Source organism: Hyperolius riggenbachi, chromosome 1, assembly GCF_040937935.1.
Source record: "Hyperolius riggenbachi isolate aHypRig1 chromosome 1, aHypRig1.pri, whole genome shotgun sequence".
NCBI lineage: Eukaryota > Metazoa > Chordata > Amphibia > Anura > Hyperoliidae > Hyperolius > Hyperolius riggenbachi.
Window position 1 is genome coordinate 422,783,800 of NC_090646.1, and position 13,011 is coordinate 422,796,810.

Below are 13,011 nucleotides of genomic sequence, written 5' to 3' on the forward strand. Positions count from 1 at the left end.
TCTCCTGTCTTTAATAACTCTTCTAGAGTTGTTACCATGGTGATAAGGCATGTAGTATTCAGGAAACATTTTAACTCAGGCAAACCTAAAGTTAACTCTTCTGTCTTTAAGTTAACTCTTTAATCCTTAAAATAACTCCAGAGTTAAAGACAGGCTGTTCATTAACTGCGTGTGAAACCACAACATAGACAAAATACACCTTTATTTCCAAATAATATATCGTCACCATACTTTGTACCAGGGACATAATTCAAATATTGTAACAAGCAGGACAAATAGGCAGATAAAATGTGTGGGTTTTATGTACAGTAGCAGTGTTTATAGTAAAACTATAGGGGATGAAATTGGAGAAATAGTGTCTTTTTTCATTTTTTCCTTGTTTTTCCCTTTAAAATGCATAGAAAATAAAGTAATTACTGAAAACAAATATCAACCCCCAAAAGCCTAATTGGTGGTGAAAAAAAAAACAAGATATAGATAATTTCATTGTGTGTCAATGTCATTTAGTGGTGATTAAGATATTGGCAAATGAAAGGAATTAGCACTGAAAGGTGAAAATCGCTCTTGTCCGTAAAAACCTCTCTGGGGTGAACTGGTTAAACAACAGTAGATTGCACACTATTGTTTTTGAATTTTTCTACTACACATCGAAGAGAATTTGCATGCAGAAGGGGAAAGGGGAGGAGGGCATTAAGTGTATCATGTGACTTGCTATGTAGGCTATGTTGTTCATAATTTGAACCACAGATATCTGCAACAGAAACTTTGGTGATATTACCTGAGCATCACAGTGATTTGAAATGAGGCATTTTTTAATATAGCTAGAGCTAAGAAGACTTGGTGATATATTTTTTTTCACTTTTAATAATAAAAAGTTATGCCAGATTAGTTACAGAAACGTTATTGTTAAAGAGGCGCTATCAGCCATATTATCTCAGAAAAAAAAAAAACATATATAAGCAGATAAATACTTGCTCTACTTACATAACATATGTATTGCACTGTCCACGTTTTGATTTTAGTGATTTTTCTACAGTAAAAAAAGAGAAAATCCTTCTAGCATTTCCCGTTTTAAGTGTGGCTATTTTGAAGCTAATTCTGATGTCATTTCCTCCCTTAGTCTCCTCAGCCTGATTTGCCTGCCCTTCACTATAGAAAGTGCATTGTCTCAGCATGAGAAATATTGGCCAATCAGAGAGGAATGGATGTGTGGGAGGGGAAAACAGGAGGGAAAGAGGCTTTAGCCAATTAGGCTGCGTTAGTTAAGTCTGAGGGGACGTACAGAAGCAAAAAAGGACAACCCAGCATGCCCTGCAACTTCTTTTGTGTGTACCAAATTTTGTATGTACCAAATAAGAGTCAGGTAAATTGGGGAATTATCATTTATTAACAAGAAAAGTAATATAGAGATTTTAACTTTAGGATTGCCTGGTTAGCATCCTTATTACTTGTTTACCAGATAAAAATAAAGAATTGATTTTTTTTTTATTTTATGCCCGACAGTTACTCTTTAAACAATCAAAAGCAACAGTAAAAGAATAAGGATTACTTTTGAAAATACTTTAAAAAAGGGTTAAAAATCTTTAAAAGAAGTCATTTTGTAATTGAATGAATGGATATTACCTTTCATCTCCAGTCTCCAGTAGCTATAATGTTGTGAATGAAATTAGATGGAGACCATGGCAAGAATATACAGCCTGGCATGAAAGATACCCAGTATTCCGGCTCTGGCTATGGCATTTGGAGTAATCCTTTGTATCGCAGTATCAGCTGAGTTCAAATTTTTTTCTTCTATGGGAACGTGAAGCTGTGTTTTCAATAATTTTAAGTCTTTTGGAAGAATGCTGGCTGAGTCCACTTCTGTCAGCAAAATCCAGATCACCTGTTGCAAAGGTCAAAGTTTCACTGTCATAGTGACGGATTGACTAAAAGTGAACAGAGCTATCTTATCAGTTTGGATTTTTTTTTTGGTTTAAGTCTCTCAGTTTGGATGATGTGTAAAGACTGGAATCTGTCCACTCCACTGAAGAGGTGTACCACAGCCATATTTACATTTTTTTTATTACAATGACAGTTCTGCAAATTGAGATAGATTTCTCTTCCATAATTTTATTAAAGCAGATATTTGTAAACCCTAACCAGTATAGACACTTACAATATAAAGTTAGAAGTTATCGAAGTTATTTTTTTTCTGTCTTTTTTTCCCCTAACCTGGGAGTCTAGCTCATGACCTCATGCTTCACAGCCAGCAGCAGTACCTCTGTACCCTCTCAGCTGAATAAGTTATCTAAGTTTAAACATGGCAAAAATTTAGTTCTCATAGGAGCTTGAATGTGGGTTCCTGGAAGTCCAGCCAGAAGAACCATAATATGCTTGGTGCCAACACAATTCTTATGATATTTTGCTTCAGTTCTACAAATAACTAGGAATGTTAAAGTGTTATTAAAAATATGGACAGAAAATGTTCCCTTGAATTGCTAAGATCAAGGGAATGCCAGCCCTGAAAGCATATAACATAAATTCACAGGAACCTCTTCTTCTGTAAAGTTATAATTTCCTGCCCAGTCTTCTTGTAAATCTGTCCCCGAGGTCCTTGTCTGGCGACTTCTGGTGCAAATGGCGTTTTTCAGTGGGGGCAGGTGAATATGCCGGAAGTTTCCTGATATCATTTTTTTTCTTAATATAGAAATTTGTTGTCTGTGAAACCCTTCTGCTGTCAATAAATAAAAGTGGGCTAACATGGATAGAGTGAGCCTGCATGTGAGAATTTCATACATTTTAGTTACTAACTTGGGAATTTATAAGGGACTAGGGTGATGTGGCATTCTACACTTTACCATTCATCATACACAGTTTGGAGTTGATATCCTTGTGCCATGAGGAATTCTAGGTAGTTGCATAGGGCCTGGGGAGAGTGTAGGGGCCTGGTGGATTCTAGGCCCCACCAAATTTTACTGAAAAAGCCAAGTGACCATTAGTGGTGAACAAAAACTTGCCTATGGCCCTATTTCATCTTAGTCCATTGCTGAAGAGGACCCATAAAAAGCTCTATTTCTGCCCCTGATTACAAGCTATTCACTTTAATTTTGACACCACAGTCATTGTAGAGAATACCAGGGGGTAGCCCACAGCACTGTGAAAGTAGCAGGCAAAGCTCCTGAAAATATCAAAACTTCATAAGCACACATCATTAACATAGTTCTTGATAAAGTTTCTTCAGAAATGCTGTTTACTTGTTCAGTGGCTTGAAAATTGATAAGCACTTTAACCTATCAGATATATTTATTTTGCAAATGGATGATGCATGATGCTGCCAATTATTTAAATATGAAGCTTGAAAACCTTGTATTCAGGTTAAATCTACCTGTTATCAAAATACGATCTCCTAATATCCTCATTTCACAACTTACACCAGTCGAGGAATGTTCATGTTTATGCAACATGTAACAAGGAACTGTAGTTTAGATGTTAAAATGATTTCAAATGGTTTCTGCTGATATAAAACAAACATTTCCTTAGAAGTGAACCTAACTACCTGACTGACTCTAATCTGTGCTTAAAGTAGCAATGATAGTGTAGCTTACAGTTCTTAACTGGAGAGAGGACGTGCCTTTATTGCGTAGGCCACAGATTCCTGGTCTATGCAGTAAGTTTGTCTGCAGTTCTTACAAATCCAGTGGTCTGCTGCTTCATAGGTGGAAGGGCTATGGGCAGACATTCAAATTTCAGCTGCCTCTGGTATGTTTCCTTATCTGGCCACAGTCTGTTACTGTTTATGCAATCAGAATTTTACACAGCAATATAAATCAGCTGATCTGTAACAGGAATACACTTTGCTCTGCTGACAGACAGGTTGCTGCTACAGACTATATCCTAGCATGATCAACACAAGAAAACTTTAATTAAGCCAAATAGTTGCATTCATGATAATAAGCTGTTATGGGAGATTTTTTATTATCTTTCAATTTTCATAACCACACCCACTTATTCCCACCTACAGGAAATGATGTATTTCAATGCCATTTTGTATGCGCATAAATATCGGTATGCAATGTTATTACAACTATTTTCCCGAGGAAGCAATGGTGTTGTTCCCTTGCTAAATGCATTGCAACATTAAAGCTTTACGAACCACAATCACCACTCTGCTGGTGTCCCCTTTCTATCCTCCCTGCATTAGCTCCAGCACCCGCTGAGCAAGCTCCCCTCATGCAGTCCGCAGCCTACACTGTAAGACTACAGTGATCAACCAGACTTGGAGTAAGGGTTCTGCAGTAGCTTCCAGAGATGCACAGTCACCCGGTACAGTGGGACAAAGCCTATCTTTGTCATTCTATTGGAAATGATTGGCCAAAGAACATGTTAATTTACATAAATGGGCAGTTCAGCATGTTTGATTGTGAGGCCTCCTTCAACTCTATACCACCCACAGTTCAGTGAATAATGTCAGCAGTTTCCCCTGTCAGCACTTTCCTGACCTTATAAAGGTTATTGTCCAGACCATGAAGTAAGGAAGAGAAGTTTGTGGATTTAAAAAGACAATTGAGAATGAAAACAAGGATAAAGTGCATTTATAATATAAATGTGTAGCACCATGTGGCTACCATCTATCTTCCTTCCTTCCTACCTTCCTTCCCTTCCTTCCTTCCTTGTCTCTCTCTCCTTCCTTCCTATAACTTTTTATTCAACTTCAGTTCAAAAATCTTGTCTGTGACACTATTGCATACATCAACAACAGAGAAATTTACAAAAATAATTAAGCCAGTCTTCTACCTTCAATTATAAATAATCAACATTCAATGTTCCTATTTGTAAAGTAGTGATGAGTCTATAGGCATCTACGGTCTGTAAAAATACATAAATGAGCAGCCTAAATTACCAAACACTGTTTTTCCAATCTGCTTGACACTGTAATGTACAGTATATATTAATAACAACTTATCTCAGTGCAACCCAACGTATCCAAAGATAAGAGTTATATTATTTCAGTTTAATTATGGTGGTATAGGGAAAGGTAATTCCAACTGCACCAGACTATCTCGTATTTTGGGACCGTGTTGGGAGCATGGTCATCATTTGCACTAACTTTTTAATATTTCTGAATTTTGAAAGCAGCTCCAAAATCTTTTCATGTGTTGTAATCTTGTTGTAAAAATAGCCACCATTTCCTCTGTTTTTTTTTTTTAAATATGTTTTATTTTCTAAATAGTTCAATTGTCTTATCTTCTTTCAGTGAGTTGGAGTTAGGCAATGTGCTGCCTTGAGAATGTGATTTTTCTAATTTCTTATTTTGCTTCAGTAACATTAGGACGTTTTATGGGACTAAAAACGAATGGCTTATGATTTATCAAACTTTCTAATAACCCTGTCACCTTTTCACTTCTTTCCATATTAAATTGATATGGGGGCCCTGATTGGCCACAATTGTGGTAGCATGCTAAAGATGAGTTTCTGGTTTATTGGGGTGTAATACCAAATATATTCCTATAAATCTGTACCAAATACTTTTTGTGAACGCATATAGAGGTATTTCTGGGATTCAAAAATATTTTCTTCCATTGCTATCTTATATTAAGGTTAGATTATATGTATTTATGGTTTTTGGGCATCAAGTTTTTAATCTACAGTAGTTTATTATACCCTAATAAAAAGAAATTCCTAGTATATGGGCCTTGTAAGCATAGGTTCGCTGGGTCTGTTACATCCAGGTATCGGAGCAAAAGTGTTTTTTAGTTAATAAAATATTAATCTGGAAATAATTGAAAACATCTTAAGATGCGTTTGCCAGAAAATATTTTAGAAATATTGTAGCAGGTGCCCTGAACACCTATTGTGGAAACCAAGATTTCACAAATATTTTAAACTGGCATGAATCAAAAAACGCTTTTGGAATTTATTATTCATGAGGAAGACAGATTTGTTTTTATGCCAATTCCATATGAGAAGAGTAAATGTTATTGCTTGTTAGGGTATATAGCAAGGATTTTTAATAGTGTATTTATGGTACATAGAACATAATTTAAATGATGTATAGAGACAAGCAGTGATTCTGAAGTGGGTCTACTCTGACAGAGGACTTCCACTGAGTGCAAATTCGCAAAGCAAAAATTCACATTAGTATTGACACCAATGCAATTTAAACGGCATAGTTTCAATTGCATGTGTGTTTTTTTGTTGTTGTTGTTTTTGGTTTTTTGCATTTCATCGAAATGTCATGTTTTGGATGCAAAAAAAAAATCTTTTTCTCCATTTAGCATCTTAGAACTGTTTCCTGTGTAGTCACAGTAATGTCATGTTGCTATGGAGATTAAAAATTGTAAGTGGAAATTTGCATTAAAAATACGTGTTTTCAAGCATTCACATTAAAAACGCATGTCCGCAACCGTACTTAAAGGGACTCCGAGCACCTCTCATGGGCATGCCTTTAAGACTCCGACCAGTACTGAAAAGTACTTAAAGATGCATACCTTTCTGTAGCTTGTGCTCTCCTCTTTCATTTGATGCCTGAATCGCTGTTCTACACTAGAGAGAACCGTTCGCCGGCGAACATGTCCGCATCTCTGGGTCCTGTACTGCTTCGTGACGTCACGCTCATGCGCAGAGAGTGCCCGGCAACAGGAGCGCGATATAGGACGTGCACCGTCCGGGCCAGCGCAAGCGTACTACTCCGGGTCATAGCGACCCAGAAGTAGTACAGGGCCCAGAGAGATTCGCCCGGCGAACGGTTCGGGCCATCTCTATTCCACACCAAATAGTTTTCATTCGATTTCAATTTAAAAATCGCGGGTGCCATCTTGGATATGTTATAACTTCTGGGTCACCCCTGTCTTCTGTGTTAGAGAAGTGCATCACTGAATGAAGCAGGAAGAGGAAGTGACACGCATGACCATTGCAAGAGGCTCCTTCAGAGGGGTCATAGCACGACTTTGTTGGAAGTCGTCTGGCTTAAAGTGAACCGAGCACCTTTTTTTCACTCAGGACATTTCTATAGCACATGAAAAATGTATGCCGACTATCTGTTTCATTATTAAAATAAACTTTAATTTAACCTTGTATTTTACATTCAAAGTTGTTAAATTGGCCTGTTTGAGCAGACCTGCCGACCGTCCCCATCCGCAGAAAGTTCAGTAACCTCTAATTGTTTTATTGCGCTAATTACCAAGAGATAAACCATGCCTTTCATCAGCAAAGAGGGTGAATAATTAGGAGTGTGTTTTCAAAGCCATGCTCCGGAGATACGCGCTGACAGACGCGCGTGGGGCAGGGCTGCGGCGGTTAGCCCTGCCCCAACCAGGAATCGCTCCCCCGCTTTACGGAGGGGACTTGTGGGATCAGGGACCCCCGTTAAGCCGCGGGATAGCGGCGGTTTAGCAGGGGCACAAATGCCCCTGCTATTTATGAGGTCTGAAGCGAGATTTATTCTCGCTTCAGACTCTCTTTAAAGGCATGCCCATAAGAGGTGCTCGGAGTCCCTTTAATTCGCATGCGAGACAGTGGAAATGAGCCTAAAGGAGGACTAACATTCTCTTTCTTCTTTTTGAACACCAACTGTTATAAAAACAGACATAGGCTCCCTGCACACTGCAAATCCGTTTTCCGATTCCGATTCTATTTCCGATTCCGATATTCAATTCCGATTTTCCCTGAATACATTCAACAGAAAAATGGATCAAAAAACGCAGCATGCAGTAAAGATTAAAAATCGGAATCGGATGTAAAGGCCGATTAAAAAGCGGAATCGGATTCGCATGCAGTGTGCAGGGAGCCATATGGTGTTTCTTATGGGGGAAGCAGGATACAGTGGCTTGCAAAAGTATTCATCCCCCTTGAAGTTTTCCACATTTTGGCACATTACTGCCACAAACATGAATAAATGTTATTGGAATTTCACATGAAAGACCAATACAAAGTGGTGCACATTTGAGAAGTGGAATGAAAATCATACATGATTCCAAACATTTTTTACAAATAAATAACTGCAAAGTGGGGTGTGCATAATTATTCAGCCCCCTTTGGTCTGAGTGCATTCAGTTGCCCATAGACATTGCCTGATGAGTGCTAATGACTAAATAGAGTGCACCTGTGTGTAATCTAATGTCAGTACAAATACAGCTGCTCTGTGATGGCCTCAGAGGTTGTTTAAGAGAATATTGGGAGCAACAACACCATGAAGTCCAAAGAACACACCAGACAGGTCAGGGATAAAGTTATTGAGAAATTTAAAGCAGGCTTAGGCTACAAAAAGATTTCCAAAGCCTTGAACATCCCACGGAGCACTGTTCAAGCGATCATTCAGAAATTGAAGGAGTATGGCACAACTGCAAACCTACCAAGACAAGGCCGTCCACCTAAACTCACAGGCCAAACAAGGAGAGCGCTGATCAGAAATGCAATTAAGAGGCCCATGGTGACTCTGGACGAGCTGCAGAGATCTACAGCTCAGGTGGGGGAATCTGTCCATAGGACAACTATTAGTCGTGCACTGCACAAAGTTGGCCTTTATGGAAGAGTGGCAAGAAGAAAGCCATTACTAACAGAAAAGCATAAGAAGTCCCATTTGCAGTTTGCCACAAGCCATGTGGGGGACACAGAAAACATGTGGAAGAAGGCGCTCTGGTCAGATGAGACCACAATGGAACTTTTTGGCCAAAATGCAAAACGCTATGTGTGGCAGAAAACTAACACTGCACATCACTCTGAACACACCATCCCCACTGTCAAATATGGTGGTGGCAGCATCATGCTCTGGGGGTGCTTCTCTTCAGCAGGGACAGGGAAGCTGGTCAGAGTTGATGGGAAGATGGACGGAGCCAAATACAGGGCAATCTTGGAAGAAAACCTCCTGGTGTCTGCAAAAGACTTGAGACTGGGGCAGTGGCGTACCTAGGGCATTTGGCACCCGGTGCTGGGTATTAAAAGACACCCCCCCCCCCCCCCCCCGAAAAAAATAAATAAAAAAAAATTAAAATTGGGCGTGGCCACAACCTGCGGCGTGCTTCGCGGCAAAAATGGGCGTGGTCATGACCGGATGAGGGCGGAGCTAACTGTAATTTAAAGTATTAGCTAGTATAGTTGCCCCAGTATAGCTAGTAGTTTCCCCCAGTATAGCTGCCCCCAGTGAAGCTAGTATAGTTGCCCCCAGTGAAACTAGTTGCCCCCAATGAAGTTAGTATAGTTGCCTCCAGTATAGCTAGTTTAGTTGCCCCCAGTATAGTTGCCCCCAGTATAGCTGGTTTAGTTGCCCAAGTATAGCTGGTTTAGTTGCCCCAGTATAGCTAGTTTAGTTGCCCCAGTATAGCTAGTTTAGTTGCCCCCAGTATAGCTAGTTTAGTTGCCCCCAGTATAGCTAGTTTAGTTGCCCCCAGTATAGCTGCCCCCAGTATAGCTAGTATACCTGCCCCCAGTATAGCTGCCCCCAGTATAGCTAGTTTAGTTGCCCCCAGTATAGCTGCCCCCAGTATAGTTGCCCCCAGTATAGCTGGTATAGTTGCCCCCAGTATAGCTGGTATAGTTGCCCCCAGTATAGCTAGTTTAGTTGCCCCCAGTATAGCTAGTATAGTTGCCCCCAGTATAGCTAGTATAGTTGCCCCCAGTATAGCTGGTATAGTTGCCCCCAGTATAGCTGGTATAGTTGCCCTCAGTATAGCTGGTTTAGTTGCCCCCAGTATAGCTAGTTTACTTGCCCCCAGTATAGCTAGTATAGTTGCCCCCCAGTATAGCTAGTTTAGTTGCCCCCAGTATAGCTAGTATAGTTGCCCCCAGTATAGCTAGTTTAGTTGCCCCCAGTATAGTTGCCCCCAGTATAGCTGGTATAGTTGCCCCCACTATAGCTGCCCCCAGTATAGTTGCCCCCAGTATAGCTGGTAGTTGCCCCCAGTATAGCTAGTTTAGTTGCCCTCAGTATAGCTGCCCCCAGTATAGCTACCCCCAGTATAGCTAGTACAGTTCCCCCCAGTAAAGATGCCCAGGAGGGGGGGAAGCAGCGCTAGAAGAAGGGGCAGTGGGGGCAGCGGTGGGGAGGGGGGAAATATCCCCCCCTCCCTCACCTGGGACCCCTCCTTCTGCCTCTCTCTCCCCCTACAGAATAGCTGCGACAAGTGCGGGGCGGCCGGAGGCGTATAGACAATTACTCACCTAATCTCCGCGTTCCCAGCGTCATGACGTTACAGGTCTCCGCCTCCAATGCCGCCCACTGTGCTTCCGCTAATCAGGAAGCACAGTGGGCGGCATTGAAGACGGAGACCTGTGACGTCATGACGCTGCGCTCCATGCTTGGAACGCGGAAATCAGGTGAGTAATTGTTCATACGCCTCCGGCCGCCCCGCACTTGTCGCCGCTATTCTGGAGGGGGAGAGAGGCAGAAGGAGGGGTCCCAGGTGAGGGAGGGGGGGATATTTCCCCCCTCCCCACCGCTGCCCCCACTGCCCCTCCTTCTAGCCCTGCTTCTCCCTCCTGCTGTGCTGCTGTGGGGGGTCGTGGAGACACCCCCCTGGGTGTCTGACACCCGGTGCGCCCCGCCCCCCTGCGCACTATGGTAGGGACGCCACTGGACTGGGGTGGAGGTTCACCTTCCAGCAAGACAACGCCTCTAAACATAAAGCCAGGGCAACAATGGAATGGTTTAAAACAAAACATATCCATGTTTTAGAATGGCCCAGCCAAAGTCCAGATCTAAATCCAATCGAGAATATGTGGCAAGATCTGAAAACTGCTGTTCACAAACGGTGTCCATCTAATCTGACTGAGCTGGAGGTGTTTTGCAAAGAAGAATGGGCAAAGATTTCAGTCTCTAGATGTGCAAAGCTGGTAGACACATACCTTAAAAGACTGGCAGCTGTAATTGCAGCAAAAGGTGGTTCTATTGAGTATTGACTCAGGGGGCTGAATAATTATGCACACACCACTTTGTAGTTATTTATTTGTAAAAAATGTTTGGAATCATGTATGATTTTCATTCCACTTCTCTCGTGTACACAACTTTGTATTGGTCTTTCATGTGGAATTCCAATAAAATTGATTCATGTTTGTGGCAGTAATGTGACAAAATGTGGAAAACTTCAAGGGGGCCGAATACTTTTGCAAGCCACTGTATATCCTGAAGCAGAGGACTGTTCATTAAATACCTGTTTACCGTACATACCTGTTTACAATTTACTCATTTACAATGTGATATACAATTTTAACAAACATCCTTTAGAACCTTTTATTCCTATGGGTATACCACAAACCAGACAGTGACTGGGTTAGTGTTTTCTTGTCATTTAGACTTGCTAAGGCAGTCACATTTCTAGGGCAGTGATGCCTGTGGCAGTAAAGTTGTGCTAACTTGTGGTATCAGAACTAGAAGAACCAGTTGTACAAGAGAAGTAATGCAGCATGCAGAATGTACCTATTTTTTTCTAATAAAGTTTTCACAGATTCAGGTTTAAATGAAAGGTAATAAAGTCAATATAAAGTGCATACAAGCAAAAACGGCGCCTGAAAATTTGGGCTCAGGGCAAAGCTGAAAAATGTCTCACCCTGGTACAGCAAAGGTCCCAGAGGAAGTAATTACTATTCCCCCTCCAACTGCCATGGACACTCGTGGCCAAATTACGCTGATTTTATAGTAATTTGGGCTGCATCTTTTGATGGTGCCCAAATTACTGTGTGAGAACCACTATAGCCATAATTCACATTATTGCCTATGAGGGTGCACGGTGTGCTCAAATTTCCCTGCGCTGTTTGTGCCTGTCTCTGCAAGAAGTATTAAATTCCATGCTCAATACTGTATATACGCCTTTGCTTGTGCCAGTTATTGGCAAGCTCTTGAAATGATAAAATGTGAATACTAGAAACATATATTGGAGTATGTGAGACCAAACTTTGCTTACATGTTCTGAGTTAAAAGTAATTAGCTACATGAAAATGGATATACATGAATGGTATAGGCTCATTTACGTTAATGCAGGAAGTAAAAGAGAGGGCAAATACAGAAGTAAGCTCCATGAAGCTCTGCTTTTGGGGCGTCTCCAAAACCTTTGTAGACCTTTGTTAGATTTGCATAACCTGCTACATTGGCATTTATCGGCGCTGGTATCAGCAGATGGTTCATTCACTTTCACTGAAGGCTTTACCAACATTAAACCTCTAGTGTACAGCTACTGCAGTGTGACTGGAAAGGAGATTATGATTTCACTTGCCTTACACAATACAGCAACTGTTGACTAATCAGTTAAAGTTAGGCTGCATTTTGATTTTGAGTTGAGGTCCACTTTCTGCATAACCTATTCTTCTGTTCCCTTTTTGTTACAGCTGTTTTCTGTTATTAACATGACAACATGAGTCCAGAGTCTAAGCAACACCTGGATTAGAGGATGGGCAAATTTTGTGGTCCACAGATCTGCTCTCGTGTGTCCAGCATAGAGCTGATTCTCATTTTACTCATGTTTAAACTGCGCACATTTGAAATTGCACACATTATGCAGGTGCACTGAAGATGATGAAATGCAGGGTGATGCATCAATGCGATAAGGCATAAATGCATAAAGCTTCATACATACGTACATACGCTTTGCTGAGCAATATGCTGGGCTGGGGGCTTTGCTATGCGATTTGATGGGTGCTTTGCTGGGTGAATTGATGGGTGCTGGCCTGGGGGCTTTGCTGGGCTGGGTGTTTTGCTGGGTGCTGGGTTGGGGGCTTTGCTAGGCGATTTGATGGGTGCTGGGCTGGGGGCTTTGCCGCGAGGACCGGGGGCTTTGCTAGTGGCTTTGCTTGGCTGGGGTCTTTGCTGGTGGCTTTGCTGGCTTTGCTGATAAGGGGTCTTTACTGGGTACTTTGCTGGGCACTGCGCTACCACTACTCACAGACCTCAGATCAGGACGACCGGAGAGAGGCAGTGCAGGGTGCATGCTACCCATCCGGACCCGATACACTTCACATGCAGGAAGTGGCCAATGACGTTACCTCCACATTTCCCTTATTTAGGGATGCTTGTTCCGTTTTTTTACATATTTCATCCCTTTTGAA